This window comes from Peromyscus californicus, unplaced genomic scaffold (assembly GCF_007827085.1).
Source record: "Peromyscus californicus insignis strain IS unplaced genomic scaffold, ASM782708v3 Scaffold_1__1_contigs__length_55948999, whole genome shotgun sequence".
NCBI lineage: Eukaryota > Metazoa > Chordata > Mammalia > Rodentia > Cricetidae > Peromyscus > Peromyscus californicus.
Window position 1 is genome coordinate 8,996,617 of NW_026294492.1, and position 19,464 is coordinate 9,016,080.

Here is a 19,464-nt window from a genome sequence, read left to right on the forward strand (position 1 = left end):
CCATGGTTACAGATGAGATGAGATGTGAACGATCTCCAAAAGGCTGTTTATGTCTCCAGCCTGAGGTACTGAGGGGAGATAGTGCGGTTTAAATGACGGAACCTTGAATAAGAAAGTGAGATCATGTGGGAATGCCATGGAGAGAGACGTGAGGACCCTGGTCCTGTTTATCCATCTTTCCTTCCTAGCTACCATGACATGAACTGTCATGCTCCACTACGAATATGTTCCAGTCACGAGGTTCTGCCTTGACACAGGTCCACAGTTGTGGCCATTAACTGGCACCTCAAAAACTACAAGCAAAGATAAATCCATCCTTACTATGTCTTTTTCCTTAGCTGATTTTTTTTTTCCCTCATAAAGAAGTTGACTAACATACCTATACCAGCTACGTGCCCTGAGAATGAGCATGGCACTTTGGAATCATTTTCATGTCTGTAATTCAGTTACCCTGGAGGCTTCATTGTTAAATTGACCATCCACCTGTGGCCATATTTTATCTGTGTCCCCCGATAAAGTTTATCTGAGGATCAGAGGAAAAAGCTAGCCACTATATTAGACATAGAAGTCAGGCAATGGTAGCACACACTTTTAATCCCATCGCTCCAAACAGAGCCAGGTGTGGTGGCACAGGCCTTAAATTCCAACACTAGTTAACCATAAAGGTCTGGAGGTCTGTACAGATGGACAGAAAGTGACAGAGCTGGGCAGTGGAAGTCATGTAGCTGGGCGGAGAGAGGAAATGAGCTAGCAGAACAGAAAGGAATATAGGCGTGGGTATACAGGAAGTAGGTCTCTTTGGAGACTGAGGGTTGGTGAGGTGAGGTTGGCTTGTGGCTTCTCCTATTCCTCTGATCTCTCAGCTTTAACCCCAATTTCTGGCTGGCTCTATGTGTTTTATTAATAAGATCATTTATCAATTTGTGTACATCCACCACCACCTTGTTTCCCCCCTGCCTCCCTCTTTTTTTTTTTTTTTAACCATACAGCTACCTCAAGCCAGGGTAGACATTTTAGAAAGGAAGAAATTGAATCTATTTTATATCCACTCATAGTAATATAAACATGTATTTTCACAACGTGTCATGTGATGCTTTGAAAGATGTACACGTCGTATAATAATTAATTCAGTTGAAGAACATGCTCCCTAAGTGGTTTTCATTTCATTGGGTGGAAAACATTCTAAAGGTATTATTCTAGCTTTGTGAATTGCACAGTGCGTAACTATGATTTCTTGTCCCCTACTAGCTACCCTACTCCTCACTCTGGTCTGACTATAATATTGTACCTGTTGATCAACCCTTCTCTATCTCTTGGTCTTTCTCTCCTCAGCCTCTGCTAACCCCCATTCTACTCTCAACCTACCCGATATCCATTTCCTCTGTTTTTCTATTGTAACATACCACACTATACTATGTAATTTTTGAAACCCCAGAGATTTGTCGTATCTATATCTATATCATCTATATTTATATCTATATCTATTCTCCATGATAATAAATGATTGGTTTGGAAAAGAAAGCTCAAAGACTCTTCCTCCTATTGTGGTCCTGAAAATATTTAAACCATCTGAAAGGACTGAAATAAGAGACCATCAGCTCCTTGCTCATACCTGATACCATTTTCAGATGTAAGGTCTTCCCTAAACTTCTCACTAGGTACACCACCAGAACTTGATTAAAGTAATCACAGACATTATGCATTACGTGGAAAGGACTCTGATTAAGATTTGCAAAGAATGAAATTCATGGGAGTGGACAGAATGGGAGCACAAATAGCAGATTTTGTTAACTCCCCTCTGTCACCCTGAAGGCATTGATGTTCCAACAAGATGCTCATTTGAGTCCTGGATTCACCATTTTTATTTTTTTATTTGTTGTATTTCTAGACAGGGTTTCTCTCTGTAGTTTTGGTGCCTGTCCTGGATCTTACTCTGTAGATCAGGCTGGCCTCACCACGCCTTTAATCACCATTTTTTTTAAAATATGAGCTCCATCACATAGGAATTGTTAAAAGGTTGGCCCATGTGATTGATTTCAGCTTTTAGAAAAATCGACAACTTATTATCTAAATCCCCCATCCTAAATCACATTACAAGTATTTGGAACATTTCCAGTCTTCATCTCAGTAAATGGCCATGTACTATCAGACTCACTGAAGGTCTCCAAACAACCTCAAGTAACCATGGACAAAGATGAGACCACTCAGACCAAGTGAAGTTCATTACTACATAAGGTCCCAGGTACCCTTAATTATTCACATGACACAAACTGAAGTCTCCTGAGAATGAAGTCTCTACTGAGGGATTGTTCAGATCATATTGACCTTTGGGCATGTCTATGGAGGATATCTTGATTAGTGATTGTATACTATGGCCCAGCCCACAGTAGGTGGCACCATTCTTTAGGCAGGTAATCTTGGGCTATATAGGAAAGCCTTCTAAGCATAATCCCATGAGTGATTCTATGCAACCTACTTCCATAGATTCTGTTTCAAGTATCTGCCCTATTAGCTGAAATAAAGCACTTGGTCTTTTCTGTTGGTTTTGGTCAAAGTATTTATAACAGCAGTAGAATGAAACTAACACAATAAGTTTATATAGTTTGATTAGCTTAACTGCTGATGAATGATAGGTTACACATGATACATTATTTTGATTGCTTGATTACATTAACTCACATTATATTTTAATAGGAATGTTCACAAGGGGAGGAACACCAAAAGGCATTTATTCCAGAAATCTGGAAGGCAGGTGCTCACTCATTATTTGAATGTTTGTTAATATCTACCTATTTTCACATACCGATGGTGTAAGTAAGATTGAGATAAAAGATATATGCACTTCAAGTTTCAAAAGTAGTTCAAGATATTGAAATTTCACCATTCATTTAAAATCCAAGTTGACCGAATATTTTCCTTATAGTAATGTTTTAATTTTATGTGAATCAACCAAATTTTTAAAGTTTTTCTTTTAAATAAATTGTCCTATTACTAAAAGAGAAAAAATGCAATAGACTCAAACTATCACACCTGAGCTTTTTTGTATCTCTCTTTTAAATGAAGAATGCTTTTCAGATGACCTTTAAGTCAATGCAGCCTCCTCTTCTGCTTCCTGTGTTGTCTAATATTACACATTAATGGCAGTGTTCAGCCTTTTCAAAAATTTCCTATTGAAATGCTAAACTTTGGTGATTTTAGGCTACCAGAATGTCTTTCATATCAAATTATATCATTGCAATGAAGTTGGACACATCCATAAAAAATGTTAAGAATCATTTGAAGATGAATTATGACTGTAAGTGTGTAATTAAATATTATTAGGAGACCCAAATGATACTTGAGCTTAATAATCCTCAGGCAGACTTTCCAGTAGACAAGTTATCCCTACTGTTGAATGATAACTGGAATAATCCAAATATAAAATTCAGTTCTGTTCAAGTTTAAGGTCAAACAATTATCAAGTGTATGATTTAGACTGACAGAAACCTAGTCTTTGAAAATTTCTTCAGTAGAAAAGAATCACTAGGTGGATGGAGTGGTAGTTAGAGGTTAAGAGCACTGATTAATCTTCTAGAGGATCTGAGTTCAATTTCCTACATCCACATAATGCCTAAAAACCTTGTAAGACCCCAGCCCCAGGAGATCTGCTGCCCCCTTTGGACTGTGAAGGTATTGCATGTACATGGTGCGCAGGTGTACATTCAGAAAAACATCAATACACATAAAATAAAAATAAATTAAATCTAAAACATAAGCTTTGTTATATGTAGTACTTATAATGTTGTTTTAGGGAACAAGATAAAAGTAATAAATGCTGTCAAATTACTTTGTAAGTATAAAATAATGATAGTTATTTTAATTACTGTCATATAAATTTCCTTGGTTTTACAGTGATGATGCTATAAATAAAAGTGGATTTAAATGTTTGGTACTGCCTAACTGGTTTAGTTAGAATATAATTGGCTTTTATAAAACCAGAATAACAAGTGAATCTTTATTAATATATATCATAAATAACCACACATGTATTCTTAAATCAGTACAAGAAATGTTACATTTAAATTTTGCTGCTATGTTGGTTCTTGAACACAAAGGAATATTTCAAAAATTATTGTGCATGACATCAATTTTTGCCTTTGTCCCTGCATGGTATTGTACTCACTCATTTACAAGATGTGTCTTCCATGACATCTCAGGCACTTCATGTCCTTCCAACTCAACACCATGAGTTCACTCCCACAAGGCCATCCTGTATTCTGCATTGAGTAGCTCTGTAAATCTTTTCAGTTATTATTCGAAGAACAATTTATTGATCAGCTAACCTGTGCTAGACTTCAGTGAGTCTATGGACAACAGGACAGATTGATAAATATACCTGCAAGGATGGCATAGTAGAGGTATGGTATTTGCAAGGTTGCAGAGAATTCACTAACCAGAAAGTCATTCTGTTTGCTTTATTTATACCATACCAAGATCTAGTAAATATATTCCACTCATATTTTTGGTTAAATAAATTTTCATGTTGTATGTCCAACTTCTTGTCTGTTTGCCATGATGTCTCCATGGTTGTCACTCACTGTCATCAATGTTATTGTGACCATTTCTATGTTGATCACCCTGAAGAATCATTAAATTCTCCAACTATTTCTTTTGTTCCTGCTGTTTAAATCATCCATCTAGACAAAAAACATAACCCTAATGTAAAAAGACCTCAGTACTATCAAATAACTCCTATTAACAGGACTAGCCATTAAGTCCATTCATTGGATCAAAATAAACAGACAGATAAAGATTCTGTCTATGAAATTTGTTATTATTAATAACTCATAACAGATATTTAAAATGTGAATTAGTCTGTTTTGTAGCTTAGGACAAAAAACTATGTCTCATACATCTTACATTTTTAGTGAGATTTTGCTTTTGCTCAAAATTTCATCTTTAGATTTTCACCATACAGCTGGGAAAATATTATTTTTACTTTTCATGTCTTGGATCTAAAATTTATTTATTTTTTTAAATTTTGAAGGATTACCTTTATTCAAGGCAAATTCCTCTGTTATTTTTTTATGTGGTCAATGTCCTTTCTGCCACATCTCTTATGAGAAGTCAGATGGTTGATTGTTTTGTGTACTAAAAAATCTTATCTCATGAACCATCTTATTTTCTTACCTAAAATTCTCTATCTGTCCAAAATATATTTGTGGTGACCACATTTCACATCTCTTGAGGTGAAAAATTATATAGTCAATTTTGATTCTCCCATCTCTACAGCGGTGTAAGGCACATATCTGTATGGTACAGATAACATCCTCGAAATGAGCTATAAAAAGATGGGAAAGATAAACACACGAACAGAGAAGAAAGGGCTACTACTTAAGAGATTCTTTAAGTAAATTTATATCTTTAGAGGAAAGGCCCGCTTAACGCTTATCATGTTATTTTTCCTCACTACCTCACTTCAGGTCTCACAGCTAATGGACTCTTATTCTTTTTTTTTTTTTTTTTTTTTTCGAGACAGGGTTTCTCTGTGTAGCTTTGCGCCTCTCCTGGAACTCACTTGGTAGCCCAGGCTGGCCTCGAACTCACAGAGATCCGCCTGGCTCTGCCTCCCGAGTGCTGGGATTAAAGGCGTGCGCCACCACTGCCCGGCGGACTCTTATTCTTATGTGAAATTCATAAGCAGCAAAAATAAATGTACAAACTGAATCTACTTACATGTGTATGTGTGTGAGCATGCAAAAAAGAAATACTAAAAACTCAGAGGCACAATGTCTTATCTTTGAACATATAGTGTATTGTCTGGATAAAGCCTGAGTGTAGTTTTCTAAAATAATATCCAGTGGTCTATCCTCTAAACCTCTCTAGGGCTGATAGTCCCATGCCTTTCCAATTTGTTTGTTTAGAGCATGTTGTTATATAGTGGAGCTGGGGATATAACTCAGTTGGTAAAGTGCTCGCCTAGCAAACTCCTGGATTAATCCTTGGCAAAATGTTAGATATGTTGGCACATATTCCAAGCACTAGGGCATTGGAGGAGGAAGGATCAAGAGTTTAATGTTATCCTTGGTTACACTCTATCCTGTCTCAAAACAAAAACAACAGATTTAACAAGCAACACTGAGAAGTAAATTTACTTTCTCTACTCAAAGCCCTAACAGCTTTAATACCTGCCTGAGGTGGACAGATAGAGAGGTGTTTGTTTTGCAAAACTCTAACCTTGGCAATGAAGGTAGGATCCCTAAATTTTGGTTACTCAGATAAATCAGTATTGTTTTCAGAAGTCTGTGTTCAAATCTATACTCTGTATTCAATAAGCCCTGTGTTCATTTTCAACTGAATCCCAGATAATGAGTGACCAAGTGGGATGTTTCCTGAGCCTGCTTACCTTTCCACCATTATACCCCTAAGTATTATGGGAAATCCTTGAAATTTCCACAAGCTTTCGCTATCCTCACACCTCATAGGATGGACTTTGGGCCCCAGTATTTCCAGCATGCCTGACCCTGTCTCAATGCTGCCTTGAGTTACTACTTGAAGCAGTCCTGGACCCTCCTTAGCATCATACATTTCTTCTATTTTTTATTTAGTCTCCTTATGCACGTAACTCTAAGGTGCCTTTATTTCTTTGACATTGCTTCTTCAGTCAAAGTTCATTCAGATCCTTTGGAATCTGTATCTCATCTGAGAGGATGGATGAAACTCAGGATTTGCTTCAACAGAGATGTGAGTTAGGTTCTAGACACTGCATGCTATGGCTACACGGCCACAGGCAAGTAGGAGGACATTGCCCACTTTGTTACCTTATCTGCAGAACTGAAAGACTGCCCATGTCCAAACATGGAGATACCAGATGAATCTAAAGGACTGTTCTGTGCTGGTGGCTTAAGGTTTGTCTCTTTATATGTTCCCTTGGTTCAGCTGTCACTCAGTATTGACATTTTGCAGAGAGTGGGCCATTGGAATTTGTTTATTTTTGATAAACATGCAATAAGAGACCTGGCCATTAATTATATTTGTTGAAGGTCACAAAAAACCCAAATCAACTAGTCAACCAACCAAACAAACAAACAAACAAAACTTTGTGGGGCTGGAGAAATGGCTCTGAAGTAAAGAAGGTTTACTGTTTCTCTGAAATATGCCAGTTGGTTTCTCTGCCCCTTTCTAACTCCACTTAAAGTATGCAACTCCAGTTCCAGGGACCTGATGCTCTCTTCTGGAATCTGTGGGTAACTCCACATACATGGCATATATACACACAGACACACATACACATAAACCTAAAATAAAGGACTGAAGGCAGATAATGGACACTAGTTATAAGAAGGTCTAAAGAGAATTGTTTTTCTAGCTCTAACTTTGTCAGGACGTTTTTGGTTTGGGTAGTGGGTAAGTACTTAAAATATATTTAATAGTGAAAGTATAAAATCTAGAGTGAATCTATACAGCTTCTACTCCAAATGGCTATTCTAACTGTCCATTGAACTGGTAGATCTGTTCATTTTAACTGTACATCTTTTAAGAACAGTTAATTTTGATGTGAGACATTTTTGCTTGCACGATTTTGCAGTAAAATTTAAAAGAAAAATTTTAACAACTCTTATATTCTTCAACCATCATAACCAAAACATGATAATAACATTGTAGCTATACCATAAATACTCAGAGAAACATACACTGTATTAGATGTCCTTTAATGTACATTATAAAATTCATTCTATTTATCTAGCCACAACTTACTCATTTTATTTATTGCAAAACTGAATAAATAGATTCCCTGTATGTATCTACTCTATTTATTTATTGTTGCACATTTTTCAAAATAATTTCACATCTGTCTTCGTAAAGACTCACTAAGACTCACTGGTAGGCAGGGCAGGGATTTATCATTCCAATTTTCTCATAAGGAAACTCACTGACGGAATTACGGTGACTATAGAAACACATGAGGTCAAAGTCGAACTTAGGTCTTCTGTTCTCCATTCTGAAATTACGCCGTGAGATATGCAGAATGCCGATAAGAGCTGGGCTGAGTGTTACGTAATTTGTGTCCCTGCTTTAAACCAGCTACTACTTGAGCTGCTTCAGTTTTCTGAGGTGACCGGTGTGGCAAAGGTCCAAGAGAGACAAAGGACTTCGTCTTTCACATTTATCATTAATTATATAATCATTTTATTTTAAAATGTAAACAATTGCCACTGATGTCTGAGAGATATTTCTAGAGTCACAAATATATAATGAGAATCACAAGCCAGCAGAATAAATCTAAGACACGTTCAAGTTAATTGGTTTTCTCAAGGTTACCTCCGATAGTTCATTCAGTCTGCAATCAGGGATTCTAAGACTAATAGTTATAACCATGATTATATTTTGATTCTTTAATAAGGCCCTATGTTATTTGGAATTCCATTATATATTGCTAGATTCTCACGCTCTCTCTCTCTACTTCCCTTGCTCACTGTGTGTGTTTGTGTGTGTTTTACATATGTGTATCAGATTGATGGGTATTGTTAAATCCTCTTATTATTCGGTTCCATTTATAGAATGTTCGTGAGTCAATCTGAGTAACACTGGTTCATATTTTAAAACTCAAATTAAATTTACATCACATTCTACCCAGTACAATTTGCATTTTTTTCTTTTAATATTATTATTGGTGGTGCTGTTGTTGTTGTTTGAGAAGGGGTCTCGGTCTCCAGACTTGGGTAGCCTCGAACTCCAAGTCCTCCTATTCCAGACCCTCGACTGCTGGTATCACAGTTTGCACCACCCATGCCTTAGCCATGCTCGGTGCAGTCTAATTTAGAAATGTTTTCTCTGCATTCCCAGTGCACACTGGGCTGCATTACTTATCTGATTATTTCTCTTCTTCCCAGTACATGACCCAGTACCCTTGAAGGGAAGACACATTCTGCTGTTTCCCTGGTCTTCCAATGTCCTCAGAGTCTGACACTTGCGTTCGCTTATATTAATGCAGTGGTAAAAATGTGAATGTACTTATTCTCCTTTCCATCACATGCCAGAGACTATGGCTTTTGGTTGCTAGGTGGTGGAGTTGCCCAGACCAGAAGCACATTTTGGAAGAAACAAGCATTCCCACAAAACAATGATGAGCACAGGAAATAGTTTGTAGGCTTTTGTTCTCATTTTACTGTGTGTTGTTGAGTATGTATGGATGTGTTTCTATGGGTGCACATAGGGGTCAGAGACAGATGCCCGCTGGTTATTCTACACTTTGTTTTTGCAACATGGTCTCCCACTGAACCTGGAACTCACTGGTTTGACTAACTGGCTGACCTGGGAGCCATACTGACTGAGCCATTTCCTCAGTCCTACCTAAATTTAAGTTCATAATAGGCTTTTTGATACGAGTTTTTAATACACCAGTGATTCCTTACCCTAAATGACTGGAGAATTGTCCTTGACAGTGAGACCTCGCAACCCGGGGGCTTGAAAGCTGATGCTGTTTTCTGAACATCTGCAGAGTTGTTCTGGACTGAATGTGAGACAATTGTCTATACTCCCACTAGAATTTCCTTTTTCTGAAACCAATTTGTCATCATTTTTAATAAAGAGGTTCTTTTCAGGAAGTTACATTCTAAATTTATATAGTACAAAGTGATTCTATTCATCCATCTCAAGGGGCAATCATGAGACATTAAAAGACTGAAGAATGCACTATTAATCAGGTCAGGCATTGATTGATTGATCATTGTCGTTTTGACATTTTCCATTTCTAAGGTCACTGGACAAAAACGCAGAGTTTCTTTATGGGTATAAAAGTACATTGGTATATATGCTAGGGTAGCTTGAGTGTTAGCAAATACTTTGCAGGTTTTCTTGTTTTGTTACCATAATAATATGAGTACCAAGAAGGGGAGATTAATTTGGGAGGATGAAGAGAAAAACTATTTTTTATATTAAGAAGATAACTCTGATAAAGTTAATTGCTCAGTTTTGCTTTCCATGGAGAATTTTTTCTTTAATATTTTGTCTTGTGTTTTTATTGTAAATTTTCTACATGCATATGATGTATTTTGATCAAATTCATTCCCCACTCTCCTCTAAATCCTCTTCTATTATCCCCTTTCGATGCCAACTTCAAAGGCCATTGAGTCCACTTCATGCTGACTGAATGTGCATGGGTGTGAGATTATCAGGGATTCTTGAAAAAATTGCAAAGCCCAAAGCAGTACCTGCCTGCAGTGAGACATTTGCAAGACATGACAAGGTCATCACACATGAACTCACAATGTCTGTTACAGCATACAGCAGACCTGCACAAGATCAAGCCAGCTAAAACCCCAGCATCCATGGCAGAGGGCCTCTAAAAGTCCTACCCCTAGCTGACCAGCTATTGGTAACTGATGGCTGCTGGGGGAGGGAACATGTTTCCATGGATTTTTTGCTACTACTTTTAATTTCATGAAGAAATCATATCTTAGAGAAAACTAGAAATTTATACTACTTTTACCTAGTGTTTGCACTTCGGTTTTATTTGTGAATTGCCTTCAAATTTTCTTTAGTAGATGATTCCAAGTTTGAAATCATGAGGTTGATTATTGTAGATGTCTGTTTTCTGTTATTTTTCATGAATCCTTTACATATATACCCTGCTTTTTTTTTCTCATTTGACTGTAAATCTGAATACTCAATTCTCATTGCTTCTAATAATCTATATAGTGAGGGTGCGGTAAGCTTCCATGGCAGTGGGATCATTTTGCCACCCACTTAGCCTTGGGGTGAGACGGTGTCTAGAAGGTGATCATGATTAAAAGGAACAGATAAGTACTGCAGTTTCTTTCTCCCCTCACTTCTGAGTGCTCCTCCACCTGCTGATCACCTCCCATTTCCAATCCCGTCACCATGGCTTCACTAGCTCGCCTATCTGTCACTTCTTCCTCTCATGTCACTTCAAATTGGCTGCACGACAATCAACTTGCTTTGCAGGCGACGTGCGATTTGTGTGTTAGAGACTGTGAGATTCATTTTTGTATTTTACTTCATAGCTAATACGATTCCGCCATAATTATGTGTACCTAGCTGACATCGATGACTTTTCACTTCCACTGGAAAAGAGAAGGTAGGATATTATTAGTGGATGCTTCCGACACATGCCCTGGTGTATCTAAGCCGTTGCATACCTGTGACTTCCACAGAGGGTTTGTTCACGGAGGCTAAGGGAACCCAAATCCATGCAGCATTTCTCTTTCAAAATCAACTGGCATGGTGTGTGTGTGTGTGTGTGTGTGTGTGTGTGTGTGTGTGTGTGTGTGTTTATGACTTCTAGAATAGGTACCATCTTGCTCTAATTTAAGCAAAAATATGATGTAGGTAGTGAAGCCTCTTAGTGAGCTAGTTTCTTAGTATTCTAGAAGAAGTAAGTTAAATTACTTATAGGGGTAACTCATTCTATTAGCATAAAAACCTAAGAGTCTTACCTACTAATCCATTGAAGACTATTTAGGTATGGTTGGAAAGAAAACATCTTTGTGATTAGCCAATAAACTCAAGCAATTCATTGATTGGTAACACTATTTCAATGTGTACAACTAGAACTGATTTCATCATCTGCAATAAAGCAACATGGATATTTGTGCTAGGCATCTTTTAGGGTGCTCCTTTGTGTTAGTTCATGCAAATGCTCCCAGTGTAATGTTGTCAACTGCAGAGCTTGTCCTAAGTATTCCTCTCTCTGTATTTATTAGAAATGTTTTTGCCTTGATTTGCCTGTGTTAACGATTTGATAGCACAAACTTTTGTTGATTCTATAGATAAGGATTCCCTCAAAATTATCTCCCCCAAATACCACCTTCTCTATTTCATGTGTCAACAGTTGTATACCTATGGAGAAATGAAATGTTATTAATTGCAAGAGAATTCTTTTCTTAAGTTTCTTTGTTTCTACTCAGTATAAATCAACCTCAAAACTTGCCTCTGCATAGACTGAGGTTTAAATGTAGGCTAACTCCACCACATTTCCATTTTATCATTTGGTATGCAGGGTTTTTTAAAAATATCTGTTAGTTTGTGATGAGAATTACACGAAATAACATATTGCCACAGTAGATAAATAATAAATGGAGTGATAAAGTCTCAAAGTTGTTTTTGTCAAACTTAACTGACATCTAATGTGTCAGTTCTAGCAAACAAAAATGGATTATACAAAGCTAAGTTTGAATTTCAGATAAAGTGTGGGTAACTTGCAGTATACAAGTCAGCTATGGCTTGCAATACAGCACTACAAAAAGAACACATGGTTTATTTGAAATTAAACTTTTAAGGTTTCCCCGGTGCATTCCCAGACAACCCTATTTACCCCTTTCATTCTTTATGAGACCCTCTGGAATCTGTTAAATGAATTAGTCAGTGACAACCTTTTTTCTTTCCTTCTTTCAGCTATGTGTGCTGTTAATCAACACATGTACTACCGTTCACAGTGTGCTTTGTGGTGTTCTTATTTCTGCACCTGCTCATGTCCTCATTATTTACTCTATGGACGTGATCCATAATCTTTATGTCTTAATTACACTTATCCTTCCTATGACTGTTCCTTTTCACTCTCAACTAAAACATTGCAGCTGCTTATAACAGTTGTTTTGAAAGAATTAATTATTAGAGTCAGTCATTTCCCTTTCCTAAACAAATTATTTAAAAAAAAATAGATTCTGCAATGCTATGAGTACTTTTTTGAGTACTTTTTTTGAGTACTTACATACTCTGTTAACTAGAAACTTTAGAAATCTGAATTTAGAAACTTTATCTTATGGATTGCAATTTGTACTACAAAAGGATTCTTCTATTGACTGTCAGGTGGGAATAAATATTCAAAAACATAGAAAGACATTTCTTTAAAAAATGTTTTCTGGTAGATATAAAACTATTAGTTATGAAAATAAATGCACTCTCACTTCAAAATTTCAGAGTACAGTGAGCTCCAGCTTGTACCTTTCTTTGTCCAAAGATTTCTTATTCTTGTACTCACAAACATTTTGAGGTGTTTTCCAATTCAACAACAATAACTAAAAAGATCTTTAAAGACTTGAAAAATCACAGAAAAAAATTAGAAGATTGTTTAGTTGAGACATTTGATGATTTTTTTCCTTGAAATATCCCTCTTTGAAAGAAAGTACCGTGGTCCAGAGTAGTTCAACACAAAACAGACTCCATGATGTATGTATGAGTGAGTGAGTGTGTGAGTGTGTGTGTGTGTGTGTGTGTGTGTGTGTGTGTGTGTGTGTGTGTGTGTGAATGTGTGCCAATGTGCATAGTTCCTCAGAGAGTCATTCGATCCCCATGAGCTTGAAGCACAGGTAGTTGTAAGTTGCCCCAAACAGGAGCTAGGTATTGAACTCAGGTCATCTGAAAGAGCAGAAAGTTCTCTTAACTGCTGAGCCATCTCTCTAGTCCCTGGAAAATACTTTTAAATATTGACCTTTGTATAGTTTTATCTATGACATTAAATGTTGGTGTTTTCAATTTCCTTTAAGCTAATGGAATGTGGTAAAGAAGAGAATAAGCTAAAGACTCTTTGGAAAAAGCCATATAGATATTGACTTCTGTAGAAACTTCCTAAAATATATACATATACAGATATTAAGAGTTTAAAGTGAAGTGCTCAATAACTAAGAATCAACACCCCAATGAGCCACCACGTCATATCCAATGAAAACCTCAGCACCAAGCTTTGTTTTCTTTGTTGAGTTATGGACTAGAAGTTTCCCATAGCCCAACCCCCCAAAACATTATAGGCTATTAACATTGCACTAGGTCACTATACAGAACTTGATGGTAAGATATTATTGTGGAAGACATTACATAGTAAGTGATAAAAATTGAGAAATCAAGCTGGTCTTGACATAGAAGAATCTCCATCTCTGCTGGTTAACTTTCATGTTGGTGCAAGGTGCTCAACACACTACCCAAGGAAAAAAGTAATCATTAATTTTACCCATGTGCAAAACTGTCAACTACAATAATGGCTATTTGGCAAAATAAGAACAATAGTGCATTAGGAGCACACATATTTTCAGAGTGATCAAACATTTTTTAATATTGGATTTAACTTATATTGTATTGCATCTCCATGAGGTGAAAATCATACTTGTTACCATTGCCAGGGAGAAGAACCTGTAGCTAGACAGGTTATGGGCCCTAGGGGAGAATCTACTATTATTATTCTGTAAAATGGACAGTAACATGATTCCTAATTATTATTCCCATAGATGAGCAAGTTTCTCCACTACCATAAAAACAACCTTTTAAATCCAGCAGATGGAAATTAACACAGAAAACCTCAACTTACCAACATGCAGAGAATAAGAGACACAGCCCCAAATGGGGTTGTCTATAGCATGGCATCTGTCCTCAAGGCTCATATGCCATAGTGAAAGAGGCTGTAGAAAGGTTTTTAATAGCCAGAGGTGGTGGGTGGTGTATCATTGCAAGAAAATAGTGTTTTTTGGACTTAGAAGGGTAGATGCACATATACACAGTCAGTAATTGTTACAGAATGCATAAGGTCAGTGCAAGTGCAAGCCAGACACAATCCCAGCATGGAAAAGGTGCCGTTGGCATTTGATAGCTGCTGAAGAGGGACAGTCAGTTTTTATTAACAGTGTCACCTGTGGTATGTGGAGCATTGTCTGAGGGCAGCATACAAAACCAAGAATATTTGAGTAAGACAAATTGAGCTGGATGAATCTTCAAAAAACAAAAAAGAACATGAAGTTGGGTGGGTAGGGATAAGAGTGGATCTTGGTGTAACTGTCGAGGATATGATATAATAAATATATAAAAATATAACAAATAATAAATATAAACAAAATATATTAATAGAAATTCTGAACTATCAGTAAAATACTATTAAAAAAGCAAAACAATAGGTCTATCAGAGAATTGCTCTTAAAAGTCAACATCCTTAAAAATACAGTTATTAATTTGGGAAATCAAATTTTGTTTAACAAAATTTAATTTTCTCATTTAATTATTTTCTTTGGTAGAGAGGTTATTCAGTGACTTCTTGTTTGAAAAGTGCATTAAAAAAATTGTACTTGGATGAAATCATTAAAGATAAACCTTTGGCTCTTAAATTCAATATATTTTCCTTTTCATTTTAAAAAGAATGTTAATTAACCCTGCTTCTCCTTCATTTTTTTTTAGTAAGTATGAAGTATCTCCTTCTTGAACTCTTAAAAAATCTATTAGTAATTAATTATTTATTTGCATGTGTATGTGTGTGCACTTGAGTATTTATGTGTACCTCATGAGTGCACTAGAAGCCATGAATAGCAGAAGAAGGTGTCCAATCCTCTGGAACTATAGTTGATTGTGAGCCACATTGTGGGTGCTGGGGCCTAAACCTCCGTCTTTTGCAAAAGCTATTAATTCCTAGCAATCTCTCCAGCCCCTTGGGACTCTTTAACCCTCTCGCTTATGTAAGGCATAGAACAAACAAAAATAAAACAATACCAGTGTTTGTTGTCTGTGACTGACATGTTACCCTGCCTTACTGCCCATCTAACTTTCTGTTTATTGTCTCGTGATGCCCAGCATCTCAAGAAACAACAAATCATAGAACCACATCAGTTATTTTTATTAATAATAGCTAATTTTTATTCAAACATTGAGTTGCAGTTCTCATAAAAAGATTTTCTTTTCTCGTGAATTTGTTCTTTTGCCCATTCGGACTACTTCAATTATGCAATCCTTACAGATGAGATTGAATAGCTAGTCTGCGTTCTGATTTTCTTTAATTTGGAAGCCAGTCCTCTGCCTTTCTCGCATGGCTTTGGAACTAGCCTTCCTTTATCCTGGCAGCAGGACAAAATGCATTTAGATTGTGGTCTGCTCACGGTCCCTTCTCTCATGTCCATGAAGAGCCTACCTCATCTGTCGGCATCAGCTGTCTTTCACCTCTCCACCTCTCCCCAACCGTGGTGTTCAGTGTACAAGAACCTTGTATTTCCTCCTACTAGAAAAATCATGACCATCACCACAACCGGTTTATTCCACGTCTCTCTTCGCTGTTCTCCTCCTTCCCTACACAAATCCTTAAGTTTCTAGCCAATTCCTCCTGCCAACTGCACTAATGATTTTTCTCAGTTTCAGGCTCAAATCTAATTTTCACTCAGTCATTTCACCCATACATCTCTATTCTTTACAAATCTCATCCAACTGCCGTGATGCCTTGCCTCCCCCCTCTTTCCATTGCAAAACCTTCCCTCGAGCCCACCTGTCATTTATTCTACCTGTTATTGAGAGCAGCTGGATGCAACTCCAGAATCTCTGCTTGTTTTTTCTCTGCATCCTCTTCATGTCATTCTGTAATGTAATTAATTATTTTTATTTTTTTTATTTATTTATTTATTTTTTTTTTGGTTTTTCGAGACAGGGTTTCTCTGTGTAGCTTTGCGCCTTTCCTGGAACTCACTTGGTAGCCCAGGCTGGCCTCGAACTCACAGAGATCCGCCGGCCTCTGCCTCCCGAGTGCTGGGATTAAAGGCGTGCGCCACCACCGCCCGGCGATTATTTTTAATTCTCTTATGCATGCTGAAGCTTGCATTTGCTTTCTACAGGTCTTAGTTTTACAGAAATTAGCATATTCTCTATTATGTTATAAGTGGCCAATGGATATCTAATACCTATTTGAATAAAGGAGTATTCACACCAAATGAAATGAATGTACCTTATTTACAGTTCCTTTATAGTTTTCTTACATGCTAAGTGGTTTATTTCTATAAAATTCCAAAGGGCTGTTAAGTCTTTGTAAGTATTTTCATTAAGCTTCAGTAAAACAATGTACAGCATACATACTTGCACCTTCCATGGATGGGGGAGTGGAGTCAGTCATGTTCGGTTAGCACAGTTCCTCTTCTCAAGACGAACCTACAACAGTGCAGTCCACTAATGCTCAGATGCATGGATCTACTGTGCATCAGAAAGAAATGCTCCCAGGGATTAAGTGAACCCTTCCTAAAATGAAAGCGGAATGTTTCCATATTAGATAGATTAATACTTCACCTGGAAAAGATGCTTACAGAAATACCAAATCCACACCCTCCACAGTAATAAAGGATAAAAACCATAATTTGTTTTGGACATGTACTGAACAACTTGTCTTATAAAATCCCAACTGTTTTATGGATCGTTCTAGAAAGGACATTAACTGTTGACGGGATGTTTAGAGAAACAAGAAGGTGAGTAAGATAAGATGTTGCTGATAAAACTAGGGCACTGAGCTGAGTGGATTTCTCCTTCAGGCAGTAAACAACCCAATCCTAGAACAACTAAGAGCCACAGATGCACTGGAGCCAGATTCATCTGAAGAAAACACATAAACAAAACCTCTGCAGCCTGAATACTGCTGCCAATTGTGTCCTTCTACAGACAATGGAGACAAGAGAGGAAATACTACCCCTGGAAAGGAGGAGAAAATCGGAGACCACTTCAAGCTTGCCTCCTGCTAGATGAAGCCCAGCAGCTGGACCACATAGTCCCAGGGCCTCCATGAGGCTCTGAAATCAAACACCTCTACTCCTGCGTTCACACTCTCTCCTGTGTGTAGCCCTGAGTAAGACTGGTCATAGGACTCTTCACCTGTCACCACCAAGGAAACAATTTATATGCATGTACATTACATACTTTGTTATAAATGTCTAGGGATTTGAACTCCCTAGAGTTTAAAATTCACATAAATTGAGCAAATATGAGAGATATTTCTGATTTAAAAAATCTGTCTTAATTCTGCTAACTATCTCTTTGGATGCAGACTAATATAAATGCAGGAGTATATGAACCACTCTTTGTGGTTATCTTAGCCTGGAAAGAGGACATTTCTTTGATTGTTTTCTTTTTTTTTTTTTTTAAAGATTTATTTATTTATTATGTATACAGAAGAGGGTGCCAGATCTCATTACAGATGGTTGTGAGCCACCATGTGGGTGCTGGGAATTGAACTCAGGACCTTTGGAAGAGCAGTCAGTGCTCTTAACCTCTGAGCCATCTCTCCAGCCCTGATTGTTTTCTTTTAAAAAACCACTGCTGTTAATCTTCTCCTATTTTTTCCTGATATTGGAATGCTTGACTTTTCAAACTGCTTCCCAAAGAGACACACTCAAACAATTTGAGAGGATGATGTTTATGAGACCAAATGGTCCTACGAGGACCCACTCCCTGATGCTGACTGCAAATGGCTGGCACACTTCTCAGTTTTGGAGAGATGTGGGATGTCTAGAGGAAGCCTGGCAAGTCTACACCAGAACTTCAGCGATGCATGACCTAGGGGAGAACATACTGGTCCATGTCAGCCTCACACAACACGCCCTGGTAATTTAAAGTGACCTTCTATACACACATACACCTGCTTTAAGTCTCTCGATTCTTCATTGTTGGTTCTTGGTCATCTGTTCTTGCTTTCTGCCCCTCATTGTCACATTTCTGACCTGCTGCCACTGTGTTTAAGCACATTCCCTGTGTTCTGTCACTGTGGAGGTCTCATCATGCCCATGGTCAATGAGCAGTAGCTCAGTCCTATGGATCTATTGATTTCACCACAGGGTCACAGAGCATAGCCTCCCCTGAACTAGTAATTTATGTTCTTGTCCCACTATGCTATGTTAGATGCTACACCAGTTTCTAACCTCCATGGAGGCATTTAGTATTTTTTTAAACTCTTTTGGTTCTTTGTTCATTGCTCTTTTGGGGGGGCCCGACACCCAACTCTCAAGTAAATACACAGAGGCTTATTATTACTTATGAATGCCCAGCTTTGGCTTGGCTTGTTTCTAGCCAGCCTTTAACTTAAATTATACTATCTACCTTTTGCCTCTGGGCTTTTTCCTTTTTTTACTTCTGTGTATCTTACTTCAATTCTTACTCCGTGACTGGTGACTGGCCCGTAGTGTCCTCCTTTCCTTGTTCTCTTGCTCCTTCAATCTCTTCTTCCAAGATTTCTCCTCCTATGTATTCTCTTTGCCTGTCAACCCTGCCTATCCTTTCTCCTGCCTTGCTATTGGCCGTTCAGCTCTTTATTAGAGCAGTCAGGTGTTTTAGACAGTCAAAGTAACACAGCTTCACAGAGTCAAACAAATGCAACATGAAAGAATGGAACACATCTTTACATCATTAAAGCAAATGTTCCCCAACATAAAGCAATGTAACACATTTTAAAATAATATTGCACATTAGTATTCTTAGATTTTCTGGCTAGTATGCTTGGTCACTTCTGTAAGCATTCCAATACTATTCTCACCAATAGCAGTTCTGCTGGTTCAACATATTTCATGTGTACCATTAATGTTTCCTTTTCTTTTAGAAGTAATCCAGTACTTACTCAGTTCTAGAGTGTTACATTCCATATTCTGGAAAGGCATCCTCAAATCAATGACTCTCATAGACATCATATGATCTCCAGTATCTCAAAATCCAATAACATGCACACACCACATTTCCTGTACGTTCTATAGT

The 19,464-nt window shown here is 37.4% G+C and overlaps 1 pseudogene; it reads right to left on the minus strand.

The window, feature by feature from the left end:
• Positions 1 to 16,849, minus strand: part of LOC128116055 (60S ribosomal protein L13-like) — a 33,783-nt pseudogene extending 16,934 nt beyond the window's left edge.
• Positions 16,850 to 19,464: the final 2,615 nt, after the last annotated feature.